Consider the following 20519-nt stretch of genomic DNA (forward strand, 5'->3'; position numbering starts at 1 on the left):
TGGGTGTACTTGGCTGGCGCCTTAGCCACTTGAGCCACAGGTGCCGAGCCAAAGGTGATTTTTTAAAAAAAGAATTAGGCTATCTGTTATTCAGTCTGAGAATTTGATAATCTGTTCACAGTTATCGTGATTACTCATATATTGGAACTTCTTTTGTGTTTTTTATATACCTTATGCTTTATTATTAACTCTTTTTCCCTTTCCTTTTTCACCTTTTGCTAGAAAAGCACCTGGAACACAGTGACCCTCAATAAGTGAACGTGAGCTGTTATTGCAGGCTATCATTCGTGGACAAGAACTGTGCTTCCATTCTTTCTTTATTCATCATATATTTATTATCACTTCTCAGCCTTTGGCTAAGATCAAGTGCAGTATCTGTTCATATATTTATTGATTACCCACTATTCATGTTTATGGTTTTGCTCCGTGGCTAGCATAGTGACTAACAGACAGATGACTCTCAGGGAATATTTTCCATGTTGTTTGGATAATGCAGAGACTGATGAGTTTGTCGCAGGCGGGAGGGAACGGTGGTAAGTGCATGGGCTTGGGATCACACTCACTGGGGTTCCATCGGGCTTTGTCACATCCCAGCTATTTGATCTGAGCTTGATTACATTACATCTTCGCACCTTCATTTCCTCATCTGTGAAATGGGGATGATAGCACCTGTCGTGTAGAGCTGTTTGCAGGTGAGGTGAATGAAAGATAATTACGTAAGTAACGATTAGAATTGCTGAGGTAGGGAATAGACTCAGTCCATGGGAACCAGTGCTTTGTTACTGACCTGCTTCACAAAGCGCCCTTTTAACCATGTACATCAGCATTAAAACACCAACCGTGTCTTCCCAGGGGGTTAAGTTATAATGAAAAATGAAACTGTCCCCTCTTCTTTGTCACTGATATAAATTATTACTGCCCTAGTAAAGTAGGGGACATTTTTCCCTCATAAGGGGAAAAAGAATCAAGAGAAAGAACCAAAGGTGTACTTCTGACTTCCTTTCAATGACACAGAAATAGATTGGTCTCCAGTGACCCTCCAGGCTGCTGTTCACTCCAGCACTCTTTTAAATATCTGAATGAAAGATTTCTGTCTCTGTCATGCCCTTGCCCAGCAAATCAGAGGAAAACTAGTTTCAGACATAGGTAGGACAACTACCTAAAATGAACAATCTCACATTTTCCCTGAGTTTCAGATTCACTTTCTCCACGCTACCAGCTTTTGCACGGCTCTTTGTTGCTGCTGTTCTGGCTCTCCCCTAAATGTACATGTCATACAGTTTGAGAAATTCACCTGCAGAGGCCTCGAAGGAAGACCAAGAGTACAGTGGGTTTATGCCTGGCGTTGCACCCTTCTGGCACTCTGGGATGCTCAGTGAGCTTTAAGTGACAGTGTTGACCTGTACTCATCATGACATTACCCATATAAATTACTTATGCCAAAGAATGATCAGGCAGAATATTTGTCTGTAGGATCTAGGGGTGCACTATTTTGTGGCCCGAGGAACAAAGCCACCAGTTGTTATCCCAGACCTGTGTACCTCCTCACCAGCACACTTGTGTGCTTGAGTTTAATGAATGACAAGGATCAGCTACAACTGGGACCAGCTTAGATATGATTCGTGCCTAACAGAAAATCATGTCTTAAAACCATTCCTCATTGTGTGTTAACAGAATTCAACTTTAGGGAGTATGGTTCATTTGGGGAGAATGATTTTATTCTGCTCTTGCCTATTTTCCAAGCACACCCGGCCAGTCACCTCGGACACCGGGGTTGTCTGCTGGGCTGATTTCAGTTGGTGAGGAAGTCTAGCGCAGGACCAGCCCAGCGAACCCTCTTCAGCTCTTGGCAGTGCCCTTGATGACTCTAACAGCTGCTCATTTGGACCAAATTGTCAAGACAATTTGCATTCTTTTCTTCGTTTGTAGTTTCCTCTTAGGGATAGGTAGGTCTCCCAATTCAGATAGTGCAATGCATGTTTTTAAAATTCTTCTTCACAGTTGTTCTGAATAAACAAGGTAGGTCTGTCTCTAGGTTGGCAATTCTGAGCTTGTATTTTTTAAACTAATCTCCCTTTTATTTCAGAGGATGACAGAGGTACACACATTTTGGTTACATAATTGGCATGTGTACATTTTAAGTCAAAGTTGTAAGTGTGGCTTTCGCTCAGAATATGCGCATTGCACCAGTTAGATGTGCATTCATCGTACTCTCCCCCCCACCTACTTGATTTCCACTGAGTTTTCCTTCCGTATGTGCACATTCAGTGTTCATCGACTACTTCCAGTTTGGTACTGAGTACATGTGGTCTTTGTTGTTCCATTCTTGTGATACTTAGATGAATGGTCTCTGGTCCCATCAGGTGGTTACAAAAGATCCTAGATCACCTTTTTTTAATGGCTGAGTAGTAAGTACTCTGTGGTATACATATACCATATTTTATTAATCCATTCCTGTATTGATGGGCACTTGGATTGTTGGCAGTTAATATATTTTTCAAATAGGAGTAATGTATATGACGTGTTATTTGTGTATTTATGTATTTATTCATTTATTTTTGAGGCAGAGTCTCACTCTGTCACCCTGGGTAGAGTGCCGTGGCATCATCATAGATCATAGCAATCTCAATCTCTTGGGCTCAGGCGATCCTCTTGCCTCAGCTTTCCCTAGTAGTTGGGACTACGGGTGCACACCCACAATGCCTGGCTAGTTTTTCTATTTTTAGTAGAGATGGGATCTCGCTCTTGCTCAGGCTGGTCTGGAACTCCTGTGTTCGAGCAATTCACCAGGCTCGGCCTCCCAGAGTTCTAGGATTATAGGCATGAGCCATTGCACCCAGCCCTATGATACTTACTTCAAAAAGTGTAAGAAGGACGCTCTGTGTAAAGTCTTTCTCATCCCCATTCTCAGGCCACCTAGATATGCATTTTTCCAGAACAAAGGCATACTCGTTCTACATATATTTTCTGCTTTGTACACTTAATAAGACTTGGAGATCATTCTAGATTGGTAAGTATAAGGCGACCACGTGCTTTTTAACAGTTTTTAAATGCCATTATACATTTATTATAAAGCATGAACTATAATTTAATAAGCAGTCCCCAGTTTACAGACATATACTTTACTTCCAGGTTTTCACCTGTAGCACAGCAGTGGTTATGGCACCAGACACATACACCAAGGCTGGCGGGTTCGAACCCAGCCCAGGCCAGCTAAACAACAATGACAACTGCAACAAAAAATAGTTGTTGGTACCTGTAGTCCCAGCTACTTGGGAGGCTGAGGCAAGAGAATCGCTTAAGCCCAAGAGTTTGAGGTTGCTGTGAGCTGTGATTCCACGGCACTTTACCGAGGGTGACATAGTGAGACTCTGTCTCAAAAAAAAAGAAAGAAAGAAAGAAAGAAAAATGCTGCAATGCATGTCACTGTACACATTATTTTTCACAAGTCTAAGGTAAGTTCCTAGAATTGGAAAGTGCATTTTAAACTTTTGGTGCACTTGCCCTTTTACCTTTCATAGAACTTGTATTAATTTACATTTCTATCAATGATTATGAGAGTTTCTGATTCCCAGAACTCACTCCAACACGTATTTATCAAACTTCTGATCTTTGCCAGTCTGATAGGTGAAAAATGATATCTTGCCCTGGTTTCGGATTGCACTTTCTCACCATGAATAAGGGGGAGCGTCTGTGAATGTGTTTAAATGCTATTTCTATTTCTTTAGCTGTGAACTATTTAGAACTGCTGTGCCTCTTTCTGTTGGGTTATTGATTTTTATTATGGGTTTGTAGGATCACCTTATATAGGAAATACAGGAAATAAAAGAAAATAGATGCTTACTGTAATTTTTATTTTACTGTAATTTCCCCAGTTCTTATTATGACATTTAAATATAATTTCCCTTCAATTTGTAGTATGACTTTTTACTTTGTTTATTGTGGCTTTATGTGCTTGCTCAGGTACTTACTATTTTACATGGATCTTTTTTTATAAGCTTTTCTATAAAGCTTTTAGAAAGATCTTTCTGATTTTGAGATTTTTTAAAGATAATTCTCCCATATTTCATTTCGGTATGAATATAATTTCCATTTTAGAAATTAGCAATTTGATACCTTTGGAAAGGATTCTTTTTGTTTTTATTTTATTTATTTATTTATTTTTGGAGACAGCATCCCACTCTGTTGCCCAGGTGCCGTGGTGCAGTGGCATCATTGTAACTCATTGCAGCCTTGAACTCCTGGGCTCAAGTGATCCTCCTGCTGCAGCCTCCCAAGTGGCTAGGACTACATGCGTGCACCACCATGCCTGGCTAATTTTTTTTATTTTTTGTAAAGACAGTGTCCCTCTATATTGCCTAGGCTGGTTTCAAACTCCAGGGTTCAAGCAGTCCTCCTACCAAGGCTCCCGAAGTCCTGAGATTATGGGTGTTAGCCGCCATGCCCAGCCTGAACTTAATGTAAACAGGAGATCCTTATGTTGATATTCTGGTCTAACTTTTTCCCCTTCAGGTTACTATGCAGTTTTCTCAGTAATTTTTACTGAATAACCATCTTTTCTCTGCTGATACATCAATGTCTTTCTTTGTTTTTTTATCATAGGCAAAATTTCCAAAAATAATTAGGTCTATTTTCGAGCTCCTGGTTCCATTACGATTATTGATTCTCCATGTACCAGTGCCACGTGGTTTTAATGAGTGCGGCTTTATGATTTATTGTCCAGTGATTTTAGTTTTCCACGTGACCTTTCGAATCACCAAGCCTAGTTCTAAAAAGCAAACAAGTTGGTGTTTTCATTATGATACCCTAAAATTCTAGATTAATATGCAGCCAATTAGTGTGCAGTCTTCCTACCTAGGAGTAAAATATGTTTTCCTGTGTCTTCACTGTTTCTCAGTAATGTTTGAAATTTTCTTTTCATGTCTTTGATATTTTGTTAAGTTTATGTTTAGGTGTCCTTGCTTAAAGTAGCTGTTATGAACACAGTTATTTCTTTATACTCTTTTCTAGCAGTTACTGTTTTAAATACATGGAGTTTATTGGTTTTGAAGAGCCACCTTTTGGAACTCTCTTATTATTTTTTAAATTTCCTGTAGATTCTCTAGATTTTCCATGTACGTTGCTATAATATTTGGGGTGAAAATGTTAATTGGGCTAGGTAACCTAATTGAGCCTCCTTTCTGACTGTCACTTATTTCTTTCTTTTATCTAATTGAATTGACTCCTACCTCTAAGACAGTAATAAATAGTAGCAGCAATAGTAGACATTCTTGTCTTGTTTCTGACCTTCATTGCAAATTATTTAGTATTTCCCCTTTTACCATCATGTATTTTGAGTTCTGTTATAAACATACGGAGACAGTGATGGAGATGATCTTATGATTTTTTTCTTTGACGTCCCTAATATAGTAAGTTACATCAAGAGAATTTTTGGTAGTGAAACATCCTTGCATTGAAACCCTACTTGGTCAATGTGTATTATTTTTAGTGCATTGTTGAATTCTGTTTATTTATGCTTATTATTTTGTTCCTCAATATTCATAAGTAAGATTGGTCAGTGGTTTTCTTTTTTATTCGTTCTTCCCTTCTGAGGTTTGAGTCTGACTGCGACATGGTAATTAATTATTCTCACAGGTTGAGTACAACTCAGCCTATGGCTTCTTGCTTCTGGGTGGTGGATCTTTGACAACTTTTGTGATTTCTTTTGTTTAGATTTTTTTCTCTTGTCTTGGCCATTTTAATAATTCATATTTTCCTAAAAAGTGATCTATTTCAATCCAGGTTCTCAGCCCTAGATTCAAACTAGGTTCTTTACCTAAATTTGAGTAAAACCTTTCAATGCTTTGTCTATCTATCGTTATTTTTCCTTTTTTTTCTCTTATTTTGTGTGTCAGTACTTTCTCTTTCCTTTTCTTGGTTAGATTAGATGATTACCTATTTTATTGTTTTCTGGTTCTCAGAGAATAAGCCTTAGGATTCATTTGTTCTAATATTTATCTTTTTTCTAATTCCTAAATGTCTGTTTTCTTAACTTACAAAGAAATGTTAATTTCTTCCCTCCTTCTGCTTGCTTTGGGTTTATGTTATTGTTATTCTTCTTGAGAGGGTTTTACTCTTTTCTCTATAAATGTAACTACCTACAGCTATATGACTTTTGCTCTGAACCTTATTTTAGCTGTACTCCATAGGTTCTAATATGCAATGTTTTCATTATCCTTATTTTCTTCATTAATTTGGGGTGTTATGCCTTTTTGTTCCAGAAGTTGTTTGATACAATTTAATGTTCCCAGGTGATAGCATTTTTATGTTTTCTTGGTATTTTCTTCATTTAATGGGATTGTAAACAGAGAATATTATCTGTTGTATTTCTACTTTTTAGAATTTTCTTTGTACTGTTCACAGTTAATAGTACCTATGTCTATTACAGGAATATTTTAATAGAATATGAGTTCTCTATTTTCAAAATATATAGTCATGTTTGTCCAGCTACCCTGCAATTATTATTTATATCTTTTAAAATCTTATTTTTTATCCAATGAATCTGCCTAAGGCAGAGAGAGAACCAATGAGTTCTGCCCTGAATATGGTTTCTTTGCATGTCCTGTAGTTTTGCTTTATTAATTTTGTTACCGCTACTTGGCACATAAGTCTTCATGGCTTCTAACTCTGACTTTTACCATTATAACTCATCTTTCTGTCTTGTTTAATGTTTCCTATACTGATTCCAACTTTTTCTGATTGAACTTACAGATGTAAAATTTATACAGCATATAACTGAATTTTGATCCAATCCTAGGGCTTGTTCCTTTAATATGTGAGTTCTGCCTATTTCTATGCATTAATATAATAGATATGTTTGTTGTTATTTTTGTGTCTGTTCTGTTTTCTGTTTTTATTGCTTAATTTCCTTTTTTTACTGGTCACTTAATGGTCTATGATTTTTTTCTTCGTTTTGTGGGAGATGCTTAGTTCTTGTAGATACCTTTATAATGCTAATAATTCTCTGATTTCTTTAATTAAAGAGTATCTACTCATTTCCTAGTATAAGCAATACTCAATATCCACTTCTTCCCACCTCCCCTCTGTCCCTTTCCAAACCCCCTTCCCACCACACAGGTTTAGTTGATATCATCACTTTACTTAGTTTTATTTTAGTATTTACATGTATACCCTTCAATATACTTGACTTATACTCATAAGAAAAATAAATGATTTATTTAAGTTTAAAGATATTTCGACCACTAGAGTATGATAGCTAAGGAACCATCTACTAAACATCCATCTACTACTTTATCTTCCTTTTCACCTGATAACTTTCATTAGTCATGTCTTTCTATTTTGCTATGGTAAATAATAGTCACATTCCTTTTCATAGGCATTTTAATCTTAGATGTACAGTTAATTCTATACTCATTGATATTTCTTTGGCCCTAGTTTCTCTCCCAACTCTTGATTGGCTGATATCTTTCCTGCAGTGATAGCCTGAATAAAAATTCAGGAATCATAAATTTGCATGTTTGAAAACATTTCCCTTCTGACTTCTTACTAGAATAATGATTCATCTGGGCATAAATTTTTGCTTTATACATTGTTTCTCTGGGATCCTATGGCACAGTTACTGTTTCTCCAAAATGAATGTGCCTATCAATATAGAGAATTAAATTTTCATTCTGAAAAGTTTTCTTAAATCATATATTCGAAATTACATATTAAATATTTGTCTCTTCCACTTATTTATGTCCTTTATTCAGAAAAATCAGTCATCTTTTTGGGTTGTCTTCCATATCAGTTTCTTGGGAATCCATTTATTTATTTATTTATTTATTTATTTATTTTTATTGTTTCAGGTTCATTGAGGGTACAAAGAGTTAGGTTACACTGTTTGCATTTGTTAGGTAGAGTCCCTCTTACAATTGTGTCCCACCCGCAAGAGATGTGCCATAACGTGACCCCCCCAACAATCTCCTCCATTCTTCCCTCTCCCTGCTCCCCCATTCCCCTGCCCCGCACCTTGAATTTATTTGAGGTTTTTTTTTCCCCCTGCGGTTTTTGGCTGGGGCCGGATTTGAATCCACCACCTCCAGTATATGGGGCCAGTGCCCTACTCCTTGAGCCACAGGTGCTGCCCAATTTGAGTTTTCTCTTATGTGGGTATGTATTAGATTCTCTACTGGCTTCATGTTAGAATTGAGTACATTGGATTCTTGCTTCTCCATTCTAGTGATACTTTATTCAGAAGAATGTGTTCCAACTCCATGTAGGTTAATATAAAAGATGTGAAGTCTCTTATCTTTTTTAATGGCTAAATAGCATCCCATCGTATACATATGCCACAGCTTGTTAACCCATTCCTGGGTTGGTGGGCATTTAGGTTGTGTCCACATTTTGGCAACTTGCTAATCCTTTGAATTTCTCTGCTCATTTCTGTTTAGTTCTGCTAATTTTCCTGAGTCCTCCATGGTACTTAGTGTGTTTTAAGCAATATGTGTTTTCTTTGATCTTCTTCTAGTGCGACCTTCCTTGTTTGTTTTTTGTTTCTGCCACATTATGTTTCATTTCTTGTCTTGCTCTGTCTTCCTGGGGTCTTTATCTCTTTCCTTTGAGCACTTGTTTTAAAGCAATGATTCATTAAATACTTTGAGTTAATGATTCTATTTCTTGTCACAGCTTTCATCTGATGCTTCTCAGCGGTACTTTTCCTGAGATGTGGTCTTTCTTCTTCCATCCTCTGTTCTTTTTTCTGTCCCTTTCCCCACTTAGTTTCTAGTTTCCTTGTAGGCTCTTATATTGGTTCCCATTTTTATTATTCATCTTAGTTGAATTTTTTTGGACCCAAGACTTCCATGAGGAAAAGACCAGGGCATGTTCTAGATCTGCACGATATCTCTTTGACAAGTTTGGACTAGTGTAAGTACTTTCATCTTATTCCTACTGTTCCAGACCAAGCAGATTTTAGTGCCCTGGGTCCCCCACCCAATTTGAGGTTATGCTAGAATTTCACACAACCTGTGGCAAAGAGCCTTTCTGAGAAGGTGCTCCTTATAGGGATGGAGGGGTTATAAGAGCTTTATTGAAATGCAAATTATATGTGTGCATGCAAATAAATTTAGGCCCTCCATTCCCTAGCCAACAGAGATGGGTGGCTCATGATTCACTCTCTTCCTTGGCCTACCTTATGCCTAGGATGCACCTGCTGAAATGGCTTGCCTTTGCCACCTTCCCTGCCCCTGACGGGTGTAGAGGCCAGGAGTATTCCTGCTGCCATCCTATATACCCTTTTCCATTATTCTGAGCAATACTTGATAGATTTTTCTTCTTAGAGGAGCCAGTGCTTTCTACTTTGGAGAACAGTACCATGCAGCCTTAGTTTGAGGTCTGCAGCCACATATATACCCTCTAGTAGTAGAGGTGTCCAACCTTTTTTCTTCTCTAATTCACACTAGAAGAATAAGAGTTGTGTTGGGCTATACATTAAATACGCAAACACCATGAAAGCCAATGAGAAAAAAAAATTGTGTGTAATTTTCAAAATAACCAACACCACAGGTAAGCAGAACAGCCTTCTCATAATCTGCATGCAGCCCATGGGTACAGGTTAGACACCCCTGCCAGCATCTTATCCAGACCCTGTATTGGACCATCCTAGGTACTGAGCACTCCTGGTTCATTTATTCAACTTCAAGATTATAGAAATCTAGTTTTACCAAAGAAAATTAATTTATATTTCTGGCTTACTTTTTTCCTTATTATTTTGCAATCTTAAGTAATTTCCAAGAAAATGAGAGAAAAGCGATATTTTTACTATCATGAAGTCAGAAGAGTTTCTTAAACTTACCTTAATGTTGAAAACTGCTTTTTTTTTTAATTTAAAAAATAAGCAAGCCACTTCCCCTCTTCTGTCCTCAAGTAAGACCACTTCCATTACCCAAAAAACTAGCATATCCTTACTTAAGAAAATTACATTTGGAAAGAACTTTGGTTTTTTGGAAAGGATCATATGCTATTTTTCATTTCTTTACTAAAGGGTGGCCATAAAGTTTGTGGCCAATTTAAATTGCACACGAACTTTATGGCCACCCTGTATTTATCTGGAAGCAGTGTTCCTCACACTTGTGCCTACAGACTATACTCTCAGCTATCAAACTGTTTCTCTTTGATCACTTCCACATGTCAGCTGACACTTTTTTACTAGTAAGCACGGTACGCTTTGAGAATCCAACATTGAGTGTCTCTTTTATTCCTATGCTGACAATGAGGTCTGCCATTGGACATAAACTTCTGCGCTTCTCTTTTTATTTTAGTTTGTAATATTTTTCTTTAATAATCATTAAGATAATTATTTCATTTATAGACTCACATAACTTTCATGACGACAAGATATGCCTCAATCTTTTGCGTGAGCCATTGGCTGATCCCTGCATTGGTATTTGGCATTCTGGCATCATCTTTGGCCTTGGGGGTACCAAGATACCTAACACATATCCCCTGTCCTTGAACTTTTGAGGGGCCCGTGGTCCAGATATACACAAAGACATATGAAGAGAAATTTGCTAGAGTACCTAATACCATAATAGAACTCTGACCAAGTAGGAGTGAGATAAGACAGCAGATGCGAGAGAAGGATGGACCCCACTTCAAATGTAATTAATTAATAGAAATTTATTAGGAATTTAATACACCTGCAGGTGCACCTACAGGGAGCTGTTGTGGTGGGCCAACAAGCAGCCTCGAATAGTGGGGGAGAAGCCCTTTTATACCGTTATTCTGCAAAGTCATGGCTGGTCAGCAAGCTAGCGCAATACAGGAGCTAATCATAGTGGTTAGCACAACTCAATATAGCTCAAGGGTCACAAGGTAAGGGTACATCATTTACACAACTTAGGGTGGGGGTACATATTGGCTCATAATCACAAAATGCATCACAAATACATTACTTCATGATCATAACATGAGGGTTACATAGGTTCGGGGGGGTACAAAACAAGTGTTGGGTAAATTTCTGAGAACAACTTGGGACCTTTTCACCTGGGGCTTTATTTGGAATCCACCCCTCCCTTTGCTCAACCGGTCCCTGCATACTTCCTTAATCTCAGACTGCTTCTTTACCCTTGAGGGGGCTGGGACTAAAGGCTTAGGAGAGGTTTCCTTTTCAAGGGTAGGGGGCTTGTTCCCCACTGGTCTTAGGGAGGGGGTCAAGGGCTGGGGGCTCGGGTACTACAGGAGCAGTTACCTCTGACAAAGGGAGAAGAAGATTTGTGCAGAGAAGCGCACACCTGAGCAAAGTTTTAAAGACGTATGGGGATTTTCCCAGTGGTAAAGGTCACTACACATACCCTGAAGAGCACTGATGAAGACATAGAGATGGTAAAACAAAAAAAAAAAAAGGAAGTGAGAAAATTGTCAACAGCGTGGAGTAGGTAAAGCATAGAAAGCCCAGAAGAGAGTGGAGGATGGGATATAGGATTGACTCCATAGCAGAGAGCCTGGAGAGGTATGTGTTAAACCTGGAGATGGTATCGTGGATTCTGAGACGTGACACCTGCCATCGGTTTATGAGACTTAAACTGCCTGTGGGCTGTGCTTACTGGCTGCTGTAGGAAGGAATCTGTCTGGAGATTGAGGTGAGGGTGGCTGTTTGTTGCTTGAGGTTCTTGCATCACTTCAAATTGGGTGGGTGACCCCAGGGCAGCAGAATCTGCTCGGCCTGGAACAGTAGGAATAAGAGGAAAGTACTTAAACTAGGCTAAAGTCTCGCAGTGAAACTTGGAAAGAAAGGATTTATCTTTACCCTTAGTCTGCACATAATTTCCTTGGTGATTTTTGGAATAGCGAATCAAGGTATTCCCAGTGCTAAGTAAAAGCACCTTAGCTTTACAAAAGAAACCAACCTTCCAATAAAATCTAACATTATAAATTAAATAAAGAGGTGGCTATTTGTTTTGTAAAATGACTCATTATTTTATAATATTAATTGCTGATTTCCATTTAATAATAAACTCCATTTTCTGTGCTTAAGGCTTATGTCAATTTGCCAAAACTAAAGATGCCATTTTTCAAAGTATAACTGTTCTATAGAATGAAGTTTACTTATGAATGTATGATTAGTATTATATATTTTTAATAAGCTCAGTTCTTCTTTTAGTTAATTTAAGGGCAGGAAAAAATACAGAATACTAATATTTTCTCTTTTACCCCTGGGGAACTACACAGATGATGATTTTTATGGTATTCAGCCATAATTTAAATACCTGAGCCTTAAATACCTCAAATGATAAATATTATTAATGTTTTCATATTTCTTTTCACCAAATACTGTTGATATGTTATAATGAATTCAGTGAACAATCTGGGAACAAATTTGCATTTCAATAAGAGTCTTACAAAAGAAAACCAATTTATGAGCTCATTGTAGGTGTAACATAGTAGATTGCAGTTAAAGTGTGTCTTCACTGTAGAATGTACGAAAGATTTAATAATAAAAAAAAAAATTCACTTTCCAAAAAGAAAAAAAAAAAAGAATTCACATAGACAAGTCCACATTGATTCCTGAAACATTTCAGCAGATAATTAACTGGAATATCTGGTTAGGATGGAGCCAGTTCAGTTTCAAAAGCTGATGTCTGGGCTGGTGCTCTGTTCTGCAGGTCAGAAGTCCTTCGTGTCGCCTGCGTGAGAGGGGAACAGGCACTCCTCTTTGTTTCCCTTTCACTTCTGTATGTGATGTCCAATTCTAAGTATGGTAGCCATTTTTTCTATTTATCCCTGCTGAAATTAAAAGAATCTACATGAAAATGAGTCTTTTTTGTAGAGGACACAGCTTCTGACTATTTGAGGGACCAAAAACTCTCATCATCCTAGATATTCTAGAACAGGGCTTTTTGGGTTGAATGGGCATAATGATTCCCCTATTGATAAGATACTCTCACAGACTGGGATTCAGGAGGTCTGGGTGGAGGCTCTGCCCTGCTTGTGGTTTTCCACAACTGAGAGCTTCTCAGTGTGGTGTCAGCATCCCAGGCCCCGCCTGAGACCAACTGCATCCACTGAATCAGAATCAGCATTTTAACAAGCCCCCTGGTGATTCATCCTCCCTTAAAGTTTGGCAAATATGAGTCTAAATTGCTGTTCTCCAAAGCAATTTGAGAAACTTGAGATGAGTTTAAAGGGCATGTACATAAAAATTTTAATGTTAATTGCTATCTTTATTCTTATTATTACGTTCTATTTATGGCAGGTGGTATTGGCCTACCGTTATGGTTAATTATCTTTTTCAAAATAAACATAAGTAAGAACATGCATGGATATAAGTAAAACACACATTGATTTATAGTAAATGTTAAATAAATATAACTTTAGGTAGTATACGGCTGCCACGAAAACTACAAAATCAAATGAATAAACGTGACATAAGTCAGCATGATGCTTAAGAGCCTGGCCTCTGGAGCCAAACACCTGGAGTAAATGCAACTCCTTCACTGATTCACTGTGGGACTTTGGACGAGTTTCTTAGCCACATTGTGCCTCAGTTTTCTCATCTGCAAAATGGAGATAATAACGGTATCTATCTCTTTAGGATCTTGTGGTCTCAAATTGGTTAATATAAGAAAAGCTCTGAGAGCAGCACCTGCATAGCGTGAGGGCTGTCGGGGCTGATTCATTTTACAATTATCCAGAACCCAAAGGCTCAGGGACGTTTTCTTTTTATTCATTGGTTTATTTTTCTTTCAAATTAATATAAGGGTACCAATTTCTAGGTTATGTTGTTCTCACTTCTAAGGCAAAGTTCAAGTTGAGCCCTTCACCCAGGGGAGTGCTGAACACCCTCACACTGTGCACATGAGGTGAGATCCTGCCAATTACCTTCCCTCCTGGCACCAGTTTCCCTCCCCTCTCCTTCCTCATCCCTCCCCTTTGCTAGACTAATTTGTGTTTTATCGTTCATGTGGGTATGGAATTATTTATATGTTGGTTTCACATTAGTATTGAGCACATTGGATATTTTTTATTCCGTGCTTGAGATACCTTTACTAAGAGAATGTGTTTCAACTCTATCCAGGTTAACATAAAAGATGTAAAGTCTCCTTCTTTTCTTATGGCCAAACAGTACTCCATGGTATACATATGCCACTGTTTTTAATCCTTTCATGGGTTAATGGGCATTTGGGTTGCTTCCACAACTTGGCAATTATCAACTGAGCTGCAGTAAACATTCTGGTGCAAATGTCTTTGTGGTAAAAATGATTTTGTTCTTCTGGGTAGATGCCCAGTAATGGAATTGCGAGGTCAAATAGAAAGTCGACTTTTAGTTTTTAAAGAACTTTCCATACTTCTGGGAAGAATCAACATTGTTAAAATGTCTGTTTTACCTAAAGCAATCTACAGATTCAGTGCAAAAATACCAACATCATACTTTGAAGAACTGGAAAAAGTAGTACTTAGTTTTGTATGGAACCAGAAAAAACCCTGTATAGCCAAGAAAATTCTTAGTAAATAAAAAACAAGCTGGGGGGATCACTCTACTAGACTTTAGATTATATCACAAATCTACAGTGATCTAAACAGCATGGTATTGGCACAAAAATAGAGATATAGACATATGGAACTGAATAGAAAACTAAGAGATAAAACCAGTTTCTTATTTCCATCTGATCTTTGATAAACTGAACAAAAGCATACAGTAGGGAAAAGAATCCCTGTTCACCAAATGGTGCAGGGAGAACTGGATAACCACATGTGAAAGACTGAGACTGAACCAGCACTTTCCACCACTTACAAAAATTAACTGAAGGAGGATAAATGATTTAAATTTAAAACATGACATGATAAAAATCCTAGAAGAAAGTGTGTGAAAACTCTTGATGATGTTGGATTGGGGAAAGATTTTATGAAGAAGACTTCAGTGGTAATCACAATAACAAAAATAAGCAAATGGGACTTAATTAAACTGAAAAGCTTCTGCACAGCTAAGGACACAACAACTAAAGCAAAGCATAGACTTTGGAATGGGAAAAGATATTTGCAGGGTATGAGTCTAATAAAGGGTTGATAGTTAGAATCTACAGAGAACTCAAGTTAATCAACAAAAAGAAGCAAACAATCCATTCTACCACTGGGCAAGAGACATGAACAGAACTTTCTTGGAAGAAGACAGACGAATGGCTAATAAACACTTGAAAAAATGATTATTATTTATAATCATTAGAGAAATGCAAATCAAAACCACCCTGAGAGGTTCAGCACCAGTAGCACAGTGGTTACAGCGTCAGCCGCATACACCGAGGCTGGCGGGTTCAAACCCAGCCTGGGCCTGCTAAAAAAATAACAATGACAATTGCAACAAAAAATAGCCGGGCATTGTGGCGAGCGTCTGTAGTCCCAGCTACTTGGAAGGCTGAGGCAAGAGAATTGCTTAAACCCAAGAGTTGGAGGTTGTTGTAATCTGTGACAGCATGGCACTCTACCATCAGGGAAACATAAACTCTGTCTCAGCAACAACAAAAAAAGTAATAAAAACCACCTTGAGATATCACCTAATCCCAGTGAGAATAGCCCCCATCAGAAAATCTCAAAGATGCAGATGCTGGGGTGAATGTGAAGAGAAGAGAATACTTTCAGACTGCTGGTGGGACTGTAAACTAATACAACCTCTTTGGAAGGAAGTGTGGAGGATCCTCAAAGAACTCAAACTGGACCTCCCATTTGATCCTGCAAACCCATTACTAGGCATCTACCCAGAAGAAAAAAAAAATCATTTTGTCCTAAGGACATTTGCACTAGATTGTTTATTGTAGCTCAATTTACAATTGCCAAAATGTGGAAACAACCTAAATGCCCACAAATCCAGGAATGGATTAAGAAGCTGTGGTATGTATACCATGGAATACTATTCAGCCATTTAAAAAGATGGGGACTTTACATCTTTTGTATTACCTTGGATGGAGTTGAAACACATTCTTATTAACAAAGTATCATAAGAATGGAGAAGCAAGTATCCAATGTATTTAATACTAATATAAACCCAGTAGATGATCTAAAACATGCCCACATAAGAGGAAAACTCACATCAATTCAAGGTGGGGGGAGGGAGGACAAGGGAGGAAGAAGCAGCAAGGAGGGAGGGGGATGGGTGTGCTCCCACTTAATGGGCACAATCTTAGGGTGTATGGCACACCTCTTGGGAGCAGGACTCAATTGTAAAAGGGACTCTACCTAACAAATGTAAACAGTGTAACCTATTTCTTTTTATCCTCAAATTAACTGGAAATAAAAAAAGAATACTCCATACTTCTTTCCATAAAGGTTGTTTTAGTTTGTAATCCCACCAGCGGTGCAGAAGCATCTACAGATTTGGGACTTCGTGATGTGGGCTACTCTCACTGGGGTTAGGTGAGAGGTTTTGATTTGTGTTTCTCTGATATCAACAGAGAAACACAAATCAGAGTGTTTTGTGAGATATCTCAGAGAGGTTTTGATTTGTGTTTGATTTGAGGTGTGCACACTCAGAGAGAGGGATTCTTTTCCCAAGTGCATGCTTTTGTTTGGCTTATCAAAGATCAAATGACGATATGTGACTGGTTCATCTCTAGATTCTCTATTGTATTCCATAGATCTATGTCTCTATTTTTGTACCAGTATCATGCTGGGTGTTTTATTTTGTTTTGTTCTTTTTGAGACAGATTCTCACTTTATTGCCTTCAGTAGAGTGCAGGCTGTGGCATTATAGCTCACAGCAATCTCAAATTCTTTGAGTACAAGTGATCCTCTTGCCTCAGCCTCCCATATAGCTGGGACTACAGGCACCTGCCACAACACATGGCTAGTTTCTCTATTTTTAGTAGCGACAAAAATAAGTAGCGATAAAAAAAAAAAAAGACTGTTGCTCAGTCTTTCAGAGTGCTAGCATTAGAGGTGTGAGCCACTGTGCCTGGTTACCATTCTGTTTTGATCACTATAGACTTGTAGCATAACCTGAAGTCTGGTAACATGATGCTTCCAGATTTGTTTTTATTGCATTGACCATTCGAAGCTTTTTCTGGTTCCATAAGAAGTGAAGTACTTCTTTTTTTCTTCCTGCGCTTTTTATCTCCCCTACCCTGTCCCTTGCTTCCATGCTTCCTTGGGTCAACATGCCCCACATCCCAATAAAAGCTAAATAGCTCCAGAATTTTTAGGCCATTGAACCATTGAGCAGAGAGAGCAGCAGCTTCCATTCCACCAGCAAGGAAATAGTCTTACCTGGAAACAATGGCAGGTGGGCCATAAGATCTTATAGGTGAAAGTCCCAGGAGAGGGATATACCCAGAGAATCTGCTCATTTGATGACAAGGAAGTGATAACAGAAATTGGCCACTCTTTTATCATTTTCATCACAGCTAGAGAGAAGATTTAAAAAATAAAATTTCTTTATTATTTTACATAGAGCTTTAGAAAATTTACCCCATAAAGGGTGGCCATAAAGTTCATGTGCAATTTAAAATAGTGTGTCATTTAAAATTGCACATGCACTTTATGGCCACCGTGTATTTTGAGAACATTTTTATTTGTACCTCGTCTGCACATGTGATTTCCGGGCCTCAGGAGACCTTTGATAAATAAAAGGCTGGTCCTTAGAGGTGACAGAACCCTAGCAAGGCCATAATGTGAGATATGGATTGGCCCATGACCTTCAGCCTTCATCAGTTGCAAGGTGAGCAATCTCTGTTCTTCCCACACCTCAACCTCCTCCCCATTTCATAGCCAAAGAAACTATGTCAAAGCAAAAAATTAGGAGTGCACAGAGAGCCTTATTTTCAGATTCCTGTTCAAATACATTTTTAGAACCATCAAAAGATACTTTTGTCAAAAGTAAGCAGTATTCCTACTTGCTTGTATTAACGAAAAATTGCACATTTTAAAATTTGTGAACAGCTATAATCTGACAAACTACACTTGGATAAAAATACTGAAGAGTTTTGAGGAGAGCAACTATCATGTAAAATTGTTTACCATGCATTATTTCTCTCTGAAATCTCTCTGGCAAGCCCAGTGCACATCACTTCTGAATGGCTACAGATAGACTGATCAGGCAGTCAAAGGAAGGAACCAGAAGGGAGGGGGGAAGGCCAGCTCATCCTCAGCTACAGCCAGTGGGCACCCATACCCGCACCCTGGGATAGTTCTTGGTAGGGATTGTACCATGGCGGCATCTGGGTGCTGTGGAACCTGCACCTGTGTTCTATTGACTCATTGCTTTTTTAAAATACTTTTTTAATTCCTTACCCACATTTCAAGATTAGATTTCACACAAAAATCTGGGTATGGGGATTTTGTTGGGAAAAAGAGGGAGGTTCTGGCCAATACTGAGCTGGCAATCCTATGGAATATCAATCAGCCAGAGCTGAGAGGGGTTCCTGCTACCACCCAGGCCCCTTCATCAGCCCCTCTGAGCTTGGTTTTTCTGTGACCTACCTCACCTCTGGGCTGGCAGGCACAGCTTGCTCCCTGGGGGCAAGGGATGCTCGGGAGAGGAGCTTCTTGGTGGAGGTAGAGAGACTCATGACATGGGGACTCTCTCAAGCATAGGAAAACCGTTCAAAATATGGTGGGTGACACCACGGGACAGATGTGCACCCTCCCCAGAGGATAAGACACTTGCAGCATAGCAGTGTGTCAGGTAAGCCCTCCTGAGCCCACCCTGTCCCCCTTCCCTGCCACCAAGGCAGAGCCTCCCGCGCTGCCTGCCATCTCCGGCTCTGCTCTGATGATGTTCCACTCCCACGAACTGGGACAGAGGCCTGTGTCCACCGTTCTGCCTGTTGAAAAAAATGCGATCGTTTCTCCCAAGTGTTTGTTTATTGTGCTGCCTCCTGGGGCGATGGTGCTGTTCCCTGACCAATCTCTATCTCTTTGGGGGCATTTATCATATTCCTTCTTTCAATATAGTTACTTGAAGAGCTGATGATGAATATTGTTTCCAGCTACTGTCTGCTGTGTGTCAGGACCTGCACTATGTTCTTTATATATAGTATTAAACAAACTAAAAATTTAGTATTATATCTCCTATTTCACAAATAAGGAAAATGAGGCCCACCGAGGTTAAGTGACATGGCCAAGGTCACACAGCCAGGAGAAATCAAAGGACAGGTGGAACCCAGGGCTAGCTGACTCTGTGACCGGCACTGCCCCCTGTCTTCAGGGCCTCCCTGGAAGCCCATGTTACTTCTGTTTCCTTCACCACCGTCTAATGAACTTTGAGTGTCGAATGTGCATTTTGACGCTGTTTTTCAGATACTTAGTGAATTGGGAGACAGTACAAAAGCCTTTGAATAACAGGCTTTTTATTTTAAACGTTTCAAGTACATTTCAAAGCAAAATAGCATTTTTAAATGTGTGGGGAGAACACAGAGCCTCAAAGAGCGCAGGGTACAGCCTGAGACTTCCGGGAGCTCTGTATTCTCAACCCTCAGGTTCTCACGAACACTTCCGTAGATACTTGCTTAATTATTATACCTGTCAAGGAAAAGACATCACAGCCATCAAGCACTGCATATAAAATTACCTTTAATCCTAGACCTTGAAAAGTCATTCCCTGTGATTTCAGCAGGGCAGAATCCTAGGAATAACTAATCATTCTCAGATTCCTAAAGATAACACTAGATGGGAAACGAGGCCATTTAGGTGTGGAAGGAACTTATGGAGAACTGCAGTCTCCTTACTGGCTCCCTTTCATCTGGCCATCTCAAAAATATTTTTAAATCTTTGCAAAAGGAAAGCAGAGGAGAAGCAAGACCTGAATCATATCACGTCAATAAAACAGTTCCGTGCAGTAGAAATGAGGTTTGGGATCAGAAAAATCAGGGCTTTAAACTCAGCTCTGATGACATTTCTGAAATTTAATAGAAACTGCATAACTCCTCTGAGACAAAGTTTGGTTTATGTGGTATGTGGTAGTGTCAGCATCTGCCATATGGTTGTTGAGAATATAATATAAAATAGGGTCTTAAAAGTCCCTGATGCAATGTCAAGTATGTCTATGGGGGTGTGGGGGAACCTCAAAAAGCCATACAGCTGATCCTCATTATTAGTAAAATGTATATTTGCAAATTCTCCTAAGGTACTTACTAAAATTTATTTGTAACATGCCAAAGTCAATATTCATAGTACTTTTGAGGTCATTCCCAGATATGCGAAAGTGACAAAAATTTGTCACCTGACAAGCATGTTCCCACTGGCTTCTTGTTTCAGCTTTCATACTAAAAACAAGTGTCCTTTTCCCAGGCTATATGATGCTATGTTTTTTGAATTTTTATGCTTTTGGTTGGTGGCCATTTTGCTATTAAAAATGGCTACCAAGTGCAGTGCTGAAGTACTGACTGGTGTTCCTAAGCCCACGAGGCTGAGATGTGCCCCAGGGAGAAAATCCGAGGGCTGGATGGGAATCATTCAGAGGTGAGTCATGGTGCTGTTGGCCACGAGTTCCCTTGTTCTCTTCCAGCCCTACACAGATTGGATGATGCCCACCCACATTGGGGAGGCTGATT

The 20519-nt window shown here is 39.0% G+C and overlaps 1 pseudogene; it reads left to right on the top strand.

The window, feature by feature from the left end:
* Positions 1-337: 337 nt before the first annotated feature.
* On the top strand, positions 338-403 carry LOC111724897 (annotated as a pseudogene).
* Positions 404-20519: the final 20116 nt, after the last annotated feature.

Source organism: Otolemur garnettii, unplaced genomic scaffold (assembly GCF_000181295.1).
Source record: "Otolemur garnettii isolate 467f Iridium unplaced genomic scaffold, OtoGar3 scaffold00028, whole genome shotgun sequence".
In the NCBI taxonomy this organism is placed as follows: Eukaryota; Metazoa; Chordata; class Mammalia; order Primates; family Galagidae; genus Otolemur; species Otolemur garnettii.